The sequence below is a fragment of the Protopterus annectens genome, chromosome 9.part0 (genome assembly GCF_019279795.1).
Source record: "Protopterus annectens isolate FY-2018-M chromosome 9.part0, PAN1.0, whole genome shotgun sequence".
NCBI classification, from domain to species: domain Eukaryota; kingdom Metazoa; phylum Chordata; order Ceratodontiformes; family Protopteridae; genus Protopterus; species Protopterus annectens.
The window spans coordinates 1,623,000,491-1,623,015,164 of NC_056743.1; positions in this window are offsets into that span (position 1 = coordinate 1,623,000,491).

Consider the following 14,674-nt stretch of genomic DNA (forward strand, 5'->3'; position numbering starts at 1 on the left):
AGGGTAGATGAAGTCTCCCAGTATGATGGTATTTTGTGATACATTCATATCCTCCAATGTCTTCAGGAAGGCTGATTAGAGTTCCTGAGATTGGGAGGGTGATCTGCAACATGCTACCAGTTGTATAGCAGTTTTGCCTATGGTTAGTTGCACCTGTATGGTCTACAATGCTTGATGTGTTGCTACTAACCTGGAGGTGTGGGAGTCCTTTATGAATATGGACACTCCAAATACCACGGTATTCAAAGCTACAATGAAGGCTGTCTTCCAAAGAGAAACACCATAGCACCAACACAACATTCAAAGTCACAAAAAAGGTCCCGAAGATGTCACAAAACGTCTTTATTAACAAATAGATTTAGCGCTTTCATCTCCAAAAACTGGAGACCTCATCAGAATCAAGTACCACTATGTACTGAATGCCTTTTATACATTATCCAAAAACAGTAATTGGTCAAATGATGATTAATCAAATAATGAAATGATTGAATAATTAAGTATTTAAATAATTGAAACAATTAAAAACACTTAAACATTATGCTGAAATAAAGTGAACTGGCTGGCCTTTCATAGTATGAGCAAGAATATTATTCTCAATTCATTCTTAAGCACTTAAAAAGTACTTTAAAAAACTTTTAAAAAACCTTTTAAAAACTTTTGTGAGATACTTTTCAAAAGAAAACATTATACATTCACAGTTCATGTGAACTTGTATATATATGTATAGGTGTATGTATCCGTCAAAAGTTGTGTACACATACACATATGGACACTCCCCCTCCCTTTGTGGTTCGGCCCGGGTTTTGGGGTCAAAAAGCATGATACAAGGTATAGCCTGGTAGCGCTGGGTTGCTCTCAGGAGCCTTGAACCAGGTTTCAGTTACTGCACAGACGTCGATGTTCTCCATACTGAGGAGTGCATCGAGTGCCTGCATCTTGAGATTTAGACTTCTGGCATTGAGCAGCATTACCCTTAGTTTTTTTCCATTTTTGTTTTCTAAGGAGGTGGGTTTGTCTTTTGAGCCTTGCCTAAAAAAGGCAATATGGGGGTGGCAAGAGCCTTAGCCAATATCCGGTAGCCCAGTGGTGACAGGTGCAAGCCGTCCCTTGTGAAGCAGCGTGGCTTGTCTAACATGTCATCCCAGGCAGACAGACATTGGATCCCCTTAGAATGACACCAGTACTTGAGCCAATTATTAAAGCTGATCATCTTGTCTTTGTATTGTGGCATTATTCTTGGTGAGGGCAAGATGCTGCTCAGGGTCAGGGTCATACCAGCCTGGGCTACATAATCAGAGAGCTCCTCTATGTCTCTTTTCATGTAGTCCAGGGAGGTATGTCTCAGGTCATTCACGCCAGCATGGACAATGATGGAGTCATATTTGTACTTGCTTTGGAGTGACCTGAGTGCGTGTGTTATGTGGCGGATCCTAGCTCCCGATAGGCAGCTCACAGTCACCCTCTCCTTGTTCAGCCTGGTAAGTGGGACATCAGTGTGTCTGACTATAGAGTCACCTATTACTAGTGTATCAGGCATGGTGTTTGGCCTTAAGGGCTGTGATTGATTGACACACTGATTTATTGAAGTATGTGTTGCATGTGTTTTGTTTTGAGGTGGTGGATTTTTGGATGTCTGCTTTGGGAGCCTCTGTTGTTTTGGTAAGTTTTTTTATTAGAGCCTCTGAGTATGTCTTTGTGTTTTTATGTGTTTGGTTTGCAGTTGTGGTAGGTCTATGTGGGACTGGGTTTGTTGTGTGTGTGGTTACCATCTCCTCCTGTCTGGTCATGCCAGCCCTGAGTTGAGAGAGTTCAGCCTCCAGTTTCGCTATATAGTTGCATCTCTCACATGTATTTGTGTTTGTTGGGAGGAGGAGAGGGTTGTCTGTATACATGAGACAATTGCAGCATTGTCTCAAGATACCCAGATTAACCAGCTGAACTGGAGAGGATGCCAGTAATCTACCACTCGACATGCTAGAACAGTATAAGGGAGTGCTGTGCCTTTAAGGGAAGTGGATATTCACAGGGGTGGTGGGTGGATGTAGTGCTTACTTAGTATGACAGTGCTTACTTAGTAGAGAAGTTTTGAGAACAAGTGTTAGGCTTATAATATAGTGAGTAGTCTGATTATACTAAGAGTAGAGCTTCCTTAAGGGAAAATTTGAAGAGCAGACTTGACGGAGCCAGAAGAAGTTTAACCTTGTTTAACGGGCGCTGCGCTATGCGCACAATCACGCAAAGCCGCACAAATGCGGATTTTAAACAGGGAACTTCAAAAGAGCTAGAAATGGTCCACAACAACCAATTACTACAGCTCTTGTGCTGAGGTCACTTCCTACAGGGACAGGTAGGCTGCTCAAGGCTCCCCACTCCCACTGGTGAGCAAAGAAACTTCCTTCTATCCAAGTAAGGTAATGGACAACACAGGAACTACACCACAGCCCAGAATACAGCAAAGCCTGTAAACTGGTCTAAACTAGTCGAGGAGAGGCGGGAAAACAAGGATTTTTTTTGTTTTTTTTGTTTTTAGATAGAAACACACAGAAAATGCAGAAACAGTAATAAATCAGTTACACAGGCTAGCACACTTTAGTGGGCAGCCTCAACAGTTAAATTAAACAAACAAACAAACTTTCGATCAAATTCGACTAAAATGTAACTTTAAGTGCAGATATTAAATAATGCAGCAAACAGCTAAAAAAACAGTTTAAGCTTGTTTAGGGTAAGCTAGAGAAGGTATTTCAAGTAGAAAAACAGCAAAGATACTTAAATCCAGAAAGTAGTCGCTTTTCTGAGTTCTCTGTAGCTAGGACCACTCTGCAGGACCACGATGAGCTTGTCTGAGTAATATAGCCAGAAAAAAAACGTGGTGTGGTCATTGTTTCTATTACTTTTCTCACAGACCTCAGAGGTGTTACAAAGAAGGTTAGTATAGCTTGTGTAGGGGGCAGTGTACCATCTAGGAGAAACAAAGTAGAATACATTATTGTAATCATTATTTTTTCAATTTCACATCAGGCATATATATAGGTAGCTGCCTTTGATGGGTAGGATTGAGGAGTGAGGATGCATGCTATGTATATGTATGCCAGCACTCACTTGAAACACATGACTGTGGCAGTTTAAACCTCTGCTTTCATCGCAGTATAACACCAGAGGGATGTATAGGCAGGGGCTGTTTTTTTTTTGGGGGGGGGGTTAGGGAGGTAGACTATATTCCCAGATTGGACCTATGTATCCAGACAATAAATGGCTGGTTATTTTGTTGTGAGCTGCTATTTTGTCATCTTTGAATATTAAGCCCTGGGCACAACTTATGTCTTCCTTGAAATAAAAAAAGACTGAAATTCTTTTCTTACTTGTGGCTTTTGTTTAGGACACCATTGAATTAAAAGATTGGAAAAATGCTCTAAAATGCATCCCAGAACACCTATAATACTGTGGCTTCTTGGACACTGGCTTAACTGGGTTATTTCCTAAATGTTTATTACTGTACTGTCTTGGTCATGAAATGTGAGTTGAAACAATGCAAGGAAAACTAACATTGAACTGCAACAATTAATTTCTTTCCTTAATCATAATTTCTGTAGTTCATGTAAAACACAGCCAGGGATATTGTCAGGTCCCATAGAAGCTGTATTCTTGGCCTTGGACAGTGCTGTTTTAACCTGTGCAGCAGTAATACAGGGTACCTGGCAATCTACTGTTACTGTGATTGGTCATTTGTGGGGGGAGAGAGAGGTAAAGTTAGCATGAATCTGTCAGCCAGTATATTGGCAATATCTGTTGGCTCGGTATAGGAAGTGCCATTGTGCAGTAGCTCAGAGCAAATATGGGTATTGCCATGGAGATTCTTTACTTAACTATCAAAGCCTTGTGGTTGTCTTTACTATCTGCTGAAATTCTGTTTTCATAGCTAGCTTTGGAGAATTTGATGAGGGATCTCAACCTTTTGTAGAGGCTGATAAGTGAGTTTTTTCAGTCTTGGGACTTCGCCTTATTCTGCATCAGTTTCCTCCTTCTTTTGTAGAGTTTGTTTGTGGCAGGGGACCGCAAGATTGACTTCCTTTTTTTTTGAGGAGAACGTTTTAGTTCTGTTGGATATGGTGAGATCCATGCTTTTGTGTACATGTTCATACAGTGCATTGGTGTATGATTTGGCGGTCATGCAACTATTCTCTGTTTGCATGGGTGCTGTGAAGTTAGCCACCTCTGTTTTTAGGAGCCCAAAGTTAGCTTTGGAGAAGTTTTTCATGGTGGTTACCTTTGTGGGGGGTGGGTGGGATGTGGATTTCCAAGGTGATTTGTTTGTGATCAGAACTAATCTAATCAGTCTCTTTTGAAGTAACTACTGGAACTAACATCCTCACAGGAACAAATGTTATAAAAAACTTCACCAAACCTAACTACAGCATACTCAGTGATGGTATAAAAAGCTTCATACCACCAACAATTCCAGACACCAATGATCACTATGCAGAAGTATATGCAAATGTTCTGTACAAACATTTAAGCAACTGCATAAGTTCTGCTGTACCTGACAGGATCAAAAGCAGGTCTTCCCATAAAAGCAAGCCACCATGGTGGACTTCAAGTATAAACAGACTGTATAACGAGAGGAAGAAACTGTTGCCCAAAAATCAAAAGGGATATCACACTGCAGAGGAAGAGTTCCCTCCTATGAACCTATAAACCACAGGCTCTCCAAGTTTGCCTGGACTTCTGAGAAATAAATTCCAAACAGTAAGGGCCCAGCACATAAACCTGTGGTACGCCACTGGTGACAGGTCTTTTTGCTAAAGGTAAAGTCACTCACATTGACAGTATGTTTCCTGTTGGTGAGCCAGTTAGCTATCCATCTGGTAATGTAGGAATTAACTTCCAATTTGGATAGTTGTTCTACATTACCTGAGTGGGGGACTGTCAAATGCCTTGGCTAGGTCAAGATAGGTGGTATGCACTTTCTTCCCTCATCAAAGGTCGCGGTGATTTTCTTGAAGAAGTCAACCATGTTTAACAAGCATAATTTACCTTTAAATAATCAGGATTGGTTTGGGTCCAGACACTGGAGGTTACCTATGTCCTTGTCAATAAGGTATCTCTCTTTTTTAATATTGGTAATGTTTCATTCTTTGATGCTAGCCAGAAGTGCTCTTCACAGCACCCAGAATGAGCCCAGTCATAACTCCTTCTGCAATTCATATGGAGTTACATATATTGTTAATATATCTAAATCTGATCATAAATTCTTTTTTATAAGACCCGTTGCTCCTACTACTATTCGAACTGTCTGGTTATTCTTTTTCCACATTGCCCTCACTTCTGCAAGCAAATTCTGGTATTTTATGACTTTGTGTCTCTCCATATGTAAGTCACTGTAGTCAGCGGGTGTAGCAATTTCAATAATCGACTCTACTTTTGTCTTCTTTTTACGGACTACTATATATGTTTTTTCACATCTATTTGTGGAACTGTTGGCAAGGGGTGATCCCATCTGATATAAACCTCATCATTTTCTGTAATAATCTGTGGCTCATGTTTCCAGTGTTTTTCAGCTGTTTTAATATTATAATGTTTGCACAATCCCCAGTACAACAGTCTTGCCACATTATTATACCTTTGAGTACACAGTCCTTCTGCCATTAATATGTCACAAACATCAACAAGGTTTGCAACTATTTGCAATTTTGTTTTATAAAACTTACACTTGTCTGTTTCCCCCACATGTTCAACAGACTTTATAAACCAATGTGTACATTGTCGGCTACTTTGGGCCACCAATATTAACCTTTCATCTTTTGGTTTGAATTCGCCTGTCCTTAACCATTCCTGCATTTGGTCCTACTCAACATGAGGTTCTTGTAAGAGTTTTCTATACTTGCAACTATACCTATGCATGTTACAAATTTCTTGCCTTCTCATCTGATCCTTCACCTTATATTCTTTCTTTTGGTTTTTAGCATAGTCAGTTGCTGCCTTATTTTTATCTACTTCTGGTTTGATTTCCATTCACACTTGAAGCCTAAAGCTTTAGCTTCTACTAAACTAAGCAGAGAAGTCACCTATACTTATTCTCCTCATGTTTAAAAAGTTTCACTATGTTTGGGTCTTGTGAGGTCAACAGATATGTATGAAGTCCCATGATTGTAGATCTAAGCATGTAATCAATTTCAAAGAGATAAATACCTCCTTCAGAACGGGTAATATAGTCTTTGTATGCACTGATTTTTATAAATTATTTGATGAGCATGAAGCACCTTTCTTGTTTACCTGCCCAACCGATCCAACACCTGATTTGGGCTAGTCAGTCACTCCAAGACTGTAAGTTAGGACAGGAAAAGGAAATTGATTTGTAGCTTAGACTTTGTTCCTAGATGTCAGCACTTTTTTTTCAGTATTAATTTAAGTCTTCTAAAATATTTCTTACTAAGTTTTATTTTCATTTGTTCATGTTTTATTGCTGATCCTTTATCATTTCCCAAATAGTTTTACACCCCCTCTTGCTCAAGTTCCTTTATATCACATTTCTGTCCCAAACTGATGTTTTCTTGGTGCTGCAGCTTTCCTGGTTTAAAAGTTGCTTTTACACTTTTGTCAAGGCCAAATTACATTCTTATATCATCTGCAAAAAAATTGACCACTTGCAGTTGTGCTTTCAGTTCTTCAACTGATAAACTATACAGTTTTAAATCATCTGCAAAAAGAAGATGAGAAGTCTTTATATTTTGTTGTTTTTGGGGAGCCAAATTATGGCCATGACGTAATCTGTTAAGTAGACAGCTTAATGGGTTAAGGGCAAGACAAAAGAGCGGCAGTGACAGAAAGTCATCCTGAAATATCACCCTTTGAATATTTATCCCTGAAATAATAGTTTGCCCTTTATCATGGCGTAACTGCAAAGTGGTTTGCCACTGTTTTATGGCCACTGTAATGTAATAGATCAGTGTAGGGTACGTCTTATACCTTCTTAAGCATTCTTTTATCCATGAATATGGGATATTGTAAAATGCTTTTTTGTAGTCTATCCATGGCATACTTAGATTATTTCCCATTTTTGCAGTTTAGAAATGAAGCACTGTGAGCACCTGACGTTTAGCTAGCTTAAACCATGGGGTAGTGGACAGGGTCCAACTATTCAGGTCAAAACAACTAGAAAAATATGAAAGAATAGCATTTTGAGTTATTCAAGCTAACAGCAAGCAGTAGTTTTTTTTTTTTCTGTCTTTCAGCTTTTCCTGGTTAGGGCTCGCCACAGCCGAACTCTGGTCCACTCATGATTGGCAGTGGATTTTTACGGTGCTGAATTGCCAGCCTGACACCCAACATTCAAAGAAGACATGCCCATTCATGCTTGCACCTACCTGCATGCCTTTAGTGTTACTTGACTGCGGGGAGGACATGCAGATTCCACACAGAAGGCACTCCAGCCAAGAATCGAATGCGAGAACCCCTTGCTGTGAAGGAACAACACTAACCGCTGCACCACTGTGGCTTAACAGCAAGCAGTAGTAGGAAGAAATATTTGTTAATTAAATGTCAAACTGTAGTTAAAAATCTTGTGATCAAAATTTCTTCACTTTTGCAAATAAAAACAGCTTCACATTTGTCATACCAAAACAACTAATCTTCCTGTTTTGATTATGAATAGCCTCACTTCTTAGTAGCAAAACAACAAATCTTTACTGGGTGAAACTTATACAATAATATATAACTTGGTAGATATTTATATATATATATATATATATATATATATATATATATATATATATATATATATATATATATATATATATATATATATATATATATATATATCACTATTACATATTTATATTTGTATAAGTTTTACCCAATAATGATTTGTTTTCCTACTAAGAATTGAATCTATTTTAATTGCAACAAGAAGATTTGTTGTTTGGTACGAAGAACGTGAAGCAGTTTTTATTCACAAAAATGAAGAAATTTTGATCTCAACAAGATTTTTTACTACTATTTGGCATTTAATTTACAAACATTTCTTACTACTGCTTGATGTTTTAGTCTAGCTCAAATAGCTCAAAAGGCTATTCTTTCATATTTCTCCCTTTTTACAGTTCTTCGTTATAACTTTATTTAACAACAAATGATCCTTTGTTCCTCATGACTTTCTTTTATTCTATCCTTTTGTTCTATTGCCATGATTGAGCATTCTTCTAAATGACTACAAACTCTGTCAGCATCAATTCTAGTGTATAGTTTATACATCGCAGGAAAGCAAGTTATTGGAGTATAGTTTTTAGGATAGCTTGCAGGTTCACTCTTAAGTTGGAGTATTGTTTTTCCCTGTTGTTAACCTGGCTGGTGTCTGCTCAGGGTGAGCATATAAATAGTTCTTACTCATGGCTAAATCTTCATGTAAAGATGTTAATACTTTTATCCAGAAGTTAGGTACTGCATTTGGGCCTGGGGTTTTCCAGTTATGAGCTTTTCTTAATTTGGTTGCAGTCTGTTTGGATGATACTTCATCCAAATTCATATCCTGTACATTTAAACTTCTTATTCTTTCTTTTATTTCTTCTAACAATTTAGCATGTTTGTTATGTTCCACAGGATTGTCATAGATATTATTCCAAAATGTATCTGTTTCTTATTTTTTTTGGTGGTGTTTCAATTTCTTTTGCCTTGTTTCCCAAATCTCTATAAAACTTTTTTGGGTCATCAGTAAATTACTTATTTTGAACTTTTCCTGTATATTTATTTGCATATCTTCTAAGATTTTCTGCCTGTGCTGATATTGTTAGTTTATTATTTGCAATATTGCATGATAATCCTGATCTGTTCTGATAATGGGCCTTGCTTTTATCACATCTGTCTTTCTATTTTTGTTCCTCTTCTATACTCTTCTAACAGTGACACCCCTTGTCTTAATTGCTTTATAGTTTTCTCTATTTGATGCTTCCATGATGGCATTTGATTTCTCGTCCTTCTTTCCCTTAATACCCTGTGTTTTTTGAGGTAAGACTTATCTTTTATTAATTTAGCTACCCAGTAATATATCCTCTATACTTCTGTTATATCGCATGAATCTCTATGAACAGTCCTAATTACTGTGTTTGTTTTATCAAACTTTAACTTTTGAGGTTTTATTGACTTTCTGTAGTTTATTCCTTTCATTGATCTTAATATGTCTATCCATCTATATTCAATCAAGCAATTCTTCTTTTAGATCATTTTCTTCAAAACTGAGTGCACATACTTTGTTCTCCATTTCCTGCAAATATTCAATAGAAAGTGCCAGAGCTTCTTCCTGTACCACATTCTCTTCAGTTTCATCCTGTGCCATCCATTGCTCTTTCATATGGGGAACTCACTGGGCTATCACTCCACAAGATTGACTGCATCAGAGTTGTCACAGTTTACTGTTCCTTCCCTTGGTGTGCAACTCCAAATGAATGTTTGTACTGGTTTCCTATGGAAGGCTGCAAAGTATCACCATATGGCAACTGTTCAGATGTTTCCTCCTAAACTGGATTCTCCTGAAGTTAGGGATCCATCACTCTATCCTGCTGTGATGTTACCAGAGTTACATTTTCTACACTAAATCCTTCACTTCACAGGTACTCCATAACCTCAGTTTCTATTTCTTTAACTTCTCTATTACTAATCCTCTTTTCTACTTTTCGTCTTTGCTTTCTTATTTTTTTGTATTGTAAATTTTTTCCATGGCTATATACCATTGCTTGTATTTCTCTTCAAATATCATTGGTGCTGCTCTTTTTCAACTGATTAATTTTGCTTTCTCCTTTGCATAAATATTGCACCATATTAAATCTCTTTTTCTTTTCCACATTTCTTCTTCAGATGTTTCCTGCTTCTACTGTTTCTCCTTAATTTGGGGATTTGTTGTTCCATCATGCTGTTATACAACCTGTGTTAGATTTTGCACACTAAATCCTTCACTTCATAGGTATTCCATAATTTCTATTTGTTTTAACTTCTACTTTACTAAGCTTCTCTTCTACATTCCCTCTTTGTGATCTTATTTATTTTATTGTGAAATTTTCCCTATCAGGATGCCTTTGCCTGTATTTCTCTTCAAATATCGTTGGGGCTGCCTTTTTTGTGTTAATTAATTTGGCTTTCTCCATTGTATAAATATTGCACCGTATCACATTCTTTTTCTTTCTCATGTCCATATTCTTTTTTTATACCTTCAAAAGTCTCCAGATGTTGTTCTTTATATTCTCACCCTTCCTCAGTCTCTTCTTTTTCTAAACTGCCCAAGGTTTCTTGGTCTATATAATGTTTTTCATAAATCTTTTGTATTAATGAACACAGTTTTTTATTTTCATTTGAAGCTTCTGACAGTTTTTCTTTTGGAAGTATTTTTCTTTCCTGTAATTTTTCTCTTAACCTTTTTGTATATCTTATGTCTAGAAATTATGGGCTTCTTGCATGATAGTAACAATATATATTTTTGTTTTCTGATCCTCAATAGTCCACTCTGTCATCTTTATGGCTCTTTGTTGACCCATCAGGTTTTGTGATTTTTGTGGACTACTACTTCCTTCTGCAACATGAGGCCCATCCTCCCCCTGGGCCTGGCCTAGCCACATTGTAGGAATGTTTCCATGTCTTAATGGTTGTACTCTTGTTACTTTTTCCATTCCTTGCACCAGTGCACCAACCAGGATTGGACATTTTTTTTTTATCCTGGGTCTTATGCACCCAGCTATCTTTTTTTATTTTTAATCTATTTCTGTCCATGACATATGGTATATAAAAACAGTCTATATATCAATGTCATCTTGGTGAGAGTTTGTGAAAACAGGGTCCACCTCATGAAGGTACTCACCATGACTCAAAGATTAATTATTTCCAGCAATACGACTCTCCTTTGCTTGCTGACATCATCTCTCCATTCAGACCATTAAGGTACATAATAATTCTTTCCATGGCCTTGAAAATGAGGCTAGTTAAGCTTCTGGGACTATAATCATCCGGTTCAGTTAATGATTACTCCTTTGTGTAGAGGAATTACTGTTGCTGCCCTCCATTCTGAAGGAACGTAGCCAGGTCTCAGGGTGTTGTTAAACAGGGATCTAAGTTGGTCTACTAGGTCATGTTTTTTAAGTTGTTTAAAAGGCAACCTGGGACATTGTCTGGTCCCATTGATGTTGAATTTTTTGCCCTTGGAGAGCACTGAGATGACCTGCTGTCTTGAGATAGTAGGCTGAGGAATGGTGACACGTATATTTCGGTGGATGACTGTATGGAAAAGGGGGGGGTGAAGTTTTCTCTAAATCTGTCAGCTAGCAGGTTGCTCATATATATGATTCCTCGAGCTACCTCCATTTACCCTATGTAAAATACCTGGCATAGTGAACAGGAAGCCAAATAAACAACTCTGTTGATATTGCAGTTGGAAAAAGCACTACTAATTACATCTCTCCCCCTACTTTGAATGTGTACTTTGTCACAGTCAACAATATGCACACTCTGTGCACAAGTACCACACTTGGAGGTATCAACTTTCTTATGTTTAGTTTCTCTGATAGGTGTGTGTGACTCAAACAGTGGACTTAAATCCTTAGTCAAGCTTATAAATGCTCACATCAAGGTAGTCCATTCTATCACAGGAGGGTAGATTGAGGAAGCGTATATATGAGCACTACTATGACATCAGGACATCTAATGAGAAAGATGCCTTGTACATTTCTGTAAATCTGCTCATCTCTCACTCTGGCAATATTTCCTACATCACAGACATGTTTATTTGTAGGACTTTATTCTTTTTTGAAAATCTGTCATGGTTCTGTGCGTTGTGATGATGTCTGAGGAACTGTGAGTTTCCTGAGCTCTCCGCATTATGATGCCAGTTATAGAGTATCACTTGGGTATATAAAGCCCCCGAGGGTAAGTTCACAAGCTAATGTGGACTGGTGAACAGAGGATGTAGAAGGTGAGTATTATTAGGAGCCAACATGGCTGCTGATAGACAATGGCTTGACACAGTACTGGGAGGCCCAGCCCCCTCTGTGCTGGCTATTATGGTGATTGTTCATGGCTCTTTTCTTCACAAAGAACTGAAGAATGATCTACCTCATGCCAGCATATCACCCCCATGCCTTGTCTGAAAGGGAAAAGCAGGCATAGTCCCATCATTCCTCTCTTCTCCCACCATCTCTTACAGGAACTAAATGAAACCAGCCTGTCAAGGTCATAGTAAAGACATTATCCCTCTACACCAACAGAGCTGGTGTCCACTGCAAGGCCTTTGGATGTTGGCATATACTTTTGGACTCAACAAGGGCTGGCAGATATTGGTACTGTGTAGATTAAGTCCCCAAAATTCTCAGCCTTTGCATATTAATGAGGTTCATTGCTGATATAAGGTGCTAAAGAGCAAAATATTGCAGACAATATGATATTTAAGTCCGTAGTAATCTGGGGTAGTCATATATGGTATTATCTCTACACTGAAAAATGGTAGAGCTACCTGATACTAAGGTATGTCCACGTACAGTATTTTATGCCACATCAGTTGTGCTGTATCCCTTTTTGTGTCTGTGTTCACTATGCACATTATTGTAGTGCTCTGCTTCTACTATGTGTTTGTTGAAGACTTGCATGGAATACACCACCCATATATTATGAAATTGCTTATATTTATGAGGCTTCATTTGGAAACAAATCTATGTAGATAGTTACACTCCCACTGTAATGCTTATTGTGGGCAGTTTTGTGGACACTGATGCATATTTCTACACACACATGTTGCCATAGGTATGTTGCATTCTTACAGACAGCTGTTTGCTGTCCAGAACATTTCATCTACAACTAGTTGCATATTTCAGGGTCACAAAGAAAAAGTAATCACTGTAAATGAATTTAGACTGATGCAATTCTCTGTGTCTCTGTGTGGCTGTACAACCATAATGTAAGCAAAGCCAACATACTCGGCGTTAGTGCAGTATCCATAAATCTGTACAGTTAATGTTATAATTTACTATAATATTAACTTTAATTGTTACAAAGCATTACACTGCCTCCTTAATTAATCAAAGCACTCAGAGTAGATTGGTTTAACATGTTTCACAATCTCATCCAGGTACTGTTGCCCTTGCAAGGCCTGCACATGAAGTCATAGGACAATTCTGTGGAAAGTCAAACAACTAGTCTTAATACACCACACTAGAGTGAAATCATTGTTTACAATGAGAAATTGTAGTTACATTGACTACATGCCAAATATACTTCTTTCTGACAAGGATAACCCCCCCCCCTTCCATAGAATACCCTTCACCTCTTTATACTATGTAAGAACGATAAGGACTGATGTATGAGGTATCATTTTGGGCCTATTTTTTTGACAAATGTCCTAAAAGAAGTTTTACACACCATATTTGGTGTTTCAATTTGAATACTTATGCCTGGTTGCACAGCACATAAGTAGACAACCACACATGAAACATAGCCATACTGTATAATGCAAGCCTGCAGAAGCCAAAGTAGTTCCAGTTGCAGACTGATTACTCCAGTTCAGGCACATGTGTAGAAAAACAGTAGACAATCTGATGAAGAAGATTTGAGACAGACTGGAAGAAGGCAAAGGAAACAAGTGCATACAGCAAAGACCTGTGACAGCCAAACATGAGTGTTGAAGAAGGTAGGGGAGTGGCACTAAATTGAGAGAGAGATGGAGACAGCTGATATGACACCCTGACCACATGTAGAAAATAGGAAAAAAATGGGGGTTGATAATGATGATGATGATGATGATAACTCTCCCTGTCCCCATCTACCATATCCCAAAGCATACCCGACACCAGCCCTCTGCCTAGTATCTCTAGAGAACAGGGAATCTTAGTGCTCACCAAGGCCCAAAACATGGCCTCAATGGGACCAGATAACATTCCGGTTGTTTGCTAAACAATCTAAAACAAGACTTAGTGGGCCCACTTGGCATTCTCTTTAAACATAACTTGAGAACTGTCTATTTTCCTGCCGAATGGAAAACAACAACAGGAATCTCCTTGCAAAAAGGGTCGGCGGGGAGGGTTATCATCTGACTCTAGGAAGTACAGACCCATAAGTCTAACCAGCCTCATCTGCAAGGCCATGGCAATAATTATCATGGACATTATCAAGAAGGACATAGACAATCTCCAAATGCTGGACCCAACCTAGTTTGGATTTGGTAAGGGTAGATCATGCTTATTAAACCCACTAGACATCTTTGAGAATGTCACTAAAGCCATGGATGAAGGTAAGACACAGCCTATCATGACCTTGCCAAGGCTTTCAACACAATTCTCAACTCTGGCATTGTTGAGAAACTCTCTCAGATAGGGATTAACCCTTATGTTACTAGATGGGTAGCCAATTGGCTTACCAACAGAACACACTCTGTCAAAATTGGTAACTCCACTTCCACCAGTAGATTCATCACCAATGGAGTACCACAGGGGTCTGTGCTACGCCCCTAACTGTTGGGCATCTATTTCTCAGAAGTCCAGACCAAAGTAGACAGCCTTTTGTCTCACCAAGTTCGCTAATGATTGCAAACTGGGAGCAATCATTAAGTCCCCCAGTGATGTCAACATATTACAAGAAGGGCTAACACAAACAAATGATTGGTGCCAAAGCCATGGTCTAAAAAAATGCATTATTATTCCTTTTGTCAAAACCGAAT